Source organism: Arachis ipaensis, chromosome B05, assembly GCF_000816755.2.
Source record: "Arachis ipaensis cultivar K30076 chromosome B05, Araip1.1, whole genome shotgun sequence".
Lineage (NCBI taxonomy): Eukaryota > Viridiplantae > Streptophyta > Magnoliopsida > Fabales > Fabaceae > Arachis > Arachis ipaensis.
The window spans coordinates 126,812,280-126,815,654 of record NC_029789.2 but is presented as its reverse complement, the minus strand read 5'-3'; positions in this window follow the sequence as shown (position 1 = coordinate 126,815,654).

The following is a 3,375-nucleotide window of genomic DNA, read 5'->3' as shown; positions in this document are numbered from 1 at the left end:
CCACTGTTCCACTGTTCTATTGTTATTAAGTGGCATTATGTATTATGTATATAATAAAAATAGTATAAATTATATAATCATGTAGAACCGTAATGTTAATTGTAAGAAGTATAGAAATGCAAATCTATTTTGAAAAATAATAATAATACCACTAGAAATACATAAATCTATGAATTTCGAACAGAGGAAAAAAACATTAGATAGGAAATTTCTTCATTTCCATTCTCTTCTTTATCTTCTTCAAAATAAAGAGCCACTAACATTGCAAGAAGAACTCAAAGTTCATACTTCCCATTACATGAATAGAACAAAAAAATAATATATGTTAAAACTTAAAATTACGTATATAATTAGGATAATAATGTCTGAAAGGTATTAGTTCTTAATTGAAAGACAAAAACAAAAGTAGTATTATAAAGAACAAGAAGAGAGAATTGAAGAAGAGAGAAAAAAAAATAACAAGAGTAGAAAATAACAATTATATAGAAAATTGGTCCAAATAAAATCACACCTTCCATAATTTATTGATAAATAATATAATTACAAATATATTATTGGAAAGTGTAGTGTGATTTATGTGATCCAATCTATTTGGAGGGATACAACTTTAATTTTTATTGTAACTAATTAAGTTTAAGAATATACTTATATACTTCAAATTGAAAATTATTAATTATATAAGAAATATATAAAAGTACATACATATATATCAAATCGAAAAATATTAAGGATGTATGATTTAAAATGAGGAATGTTATATACATCACGCTTTGTACATCTTCTACTTTTAATATTAAAGATGATTGATAAAGAAAATTTGAAAGAAGATAAAATATTTGTCTTTTATACTATAAATAACGGAGTACAAAAATTAATTTAAAAATAATACAAATATCATTTTTCATTTAAAGTTGTGTCCATACAAAATATAAAAGACATTTTCTTCTGAGTCAAGGAATTTTAAATCTATGAGATCTATCTATAATATAACCCTAGGGAAGATCCTTAGAGAAAAGCTAGAGATCGGTTTTTCCAATGATGACTGTATTAAACTTGGACTGATATTTGACCTAGAACCAATCAGAAACTATAAGTAAAAAAAATGATAAGTTATGTCCATGCTGATTGCATTAGAAACAAACACCAACGTTCATGCATATCAGTTTGAACTTTGGACTACTATTATTAGAGGGATAATTAAGCACAAACCACAACCAAATGTTGAAAGAAATCACATAAGAGAAAGGAAGTAAACTAATAAAATTAAAGAAAAGTAACTAGTATCTTCATCTCATATCTTGAAAAAGTTTTGAATAATTAAGATATAGAACCCATTAGCTAAAACCCTAAGCTTGTTGTTCCTTCTCTCTAAAGCTTTTAGCTTCAACCAAATAATATGAATATATATAAGGGTAGTTCTATGGTGGCAGGCACATTTTAAGTGATTAAGGATGACTGATATTTGACTGACTAATGCAGTAATGCTGCACATGACAGCTGGTGAATTTTGCCCATGAGTACATCAACCCTGTGTCAAAGCAGCATCTTAGTGTTAAGCACGGTAAGTTTATGAGTTTACTACAGGATAGGAGAGGGATTTTGACCTCAAAAAAGGACTGTGACATGAGCCAAAGTGTTGGTGGACAAAAAAAACTTATTTTGAAAAATGGTTAAATGACCCAAAAAAGATTGTTAGACCCCTTTAACCATGAAATTTAGAAAATGAAAATGGCTCTTAAGATCTGAATTGAAAACTGTAAAAAAAAAAATAGTATAAAATTGTCTTATATATTAATTTAAGTAAAATTGGATTCATTTGAAAAAGATTAATTCACCCTTGTTGCAATTTTGAAATTGGATTCATTTATAATTTTCTTATATTAATATCAAATAATGATCTAAACAGTTTAAAATTTTTACTTAACAGTCATTAATTATTATTAGAAGGTACAATTATGTAATTACAGATGTAATATAAAATAATTGATAAAATTAGAGTTTTTCTTATTCTAAACCATAAATAATTAAGTTTAATTTACTTGGTTTGGAAATTTTTCTATTTGTGAAATTCTATAAGACTCTTTCAACTGCACACTTTAAAAGTAGTTCATTACTGCATGCTCCATTTTCTTTAATTTTGTTGGGTTCACACAATGCGCATGTTTTCTATTTAAGCCAACATTTCATCATTGCAATTACTTTAGGTATTTTAGCCATAGCAAAAGAACACGTAGCCCAGATGAATACAAGAAGTAACTGCTTAATTGAAAAGAAGAAACCAAGTGAAATAAGAGAAATTGAAAAGAAGAAACCAAGTGAAATAACTATTTCTTACTTTCTAGTAATACATATGACCAATGTTTGAAGATTTCCAGTTGGAAACTGTGGTAGTTTTCGCAAATAATTCAAAAGAAAAATCTTTAACATTCAAAAACATATCAATCTAGATTAATTTTCCAATTCAGTTTTGTGAAAAGTCGGTTCAAGCTATGCGTAACAAGGAATGAACACTAAACATTCAACTTTCAAGAACAAAAGAAGAGAGTTTTTGAATTCTGAATTCTCAATGTGAATTGTAGGGACTGAAAACTTGATTAGTGAATCTCAAGGAAGAGGAGCCAAAGTTGGCTAGCACCGGCAGTCAGGGTTGAGGATTTTCAGAAGAGAGAGAGAGAAAAGGGAGGGGGGGTAAAATGGAGCAAAACCTGGGATTCCGCTCTTCTTGTCTACCCGAAACTAGTCCATTCCCTGCGGACTTCGACGCCAATGTCAACAAGCCACTCCGTCACCGATGCCGCCACTTACCACACTAACCGTTACGGATGTCCTCCTTCGCCTCCTTGTGCTGCGTGCGACACCGTATTTGTCAGCTATGTTCCGCCGGCACTATCAATCGGAACCCTCGATTAAGAACAATGAAGTCTAAAACGACAGGCAATTAATGAACTCGTATGACCTCTTTCTCTATCACCCATAATCAACGTCTTAAGTTTAATCCATCTTCATTACGGTTTTCACCGTGCTTCAACGAGTCAAATTTGTAGGGTCTTTAACTCTGGAAAGAGCTAGCTAGGAGAATGTATGCTAGAGTTTAAGTGTAACTAATACTACAGAACTAAAACACCGATAAACAAAACTAAAGAAAAGGGATAGCAAAAACTAAGAAGAAAGAAATTAAAGAAGCAGAAGAAGAAACTAAGTAATGATAGCAAAAACAGAGATAGATAGATGCAAACCTTTACTTAGAAGCAATAAGGGAAAGGAGAGGACAAAGGAAAGAAGACAGAAGCTCCCAAGAAAGAGGAGACAAACAAGCAAAGAGGAGACAGAACCTCTACGATTAATATTAATATTTTTTTATGTAAATCGCGTTTT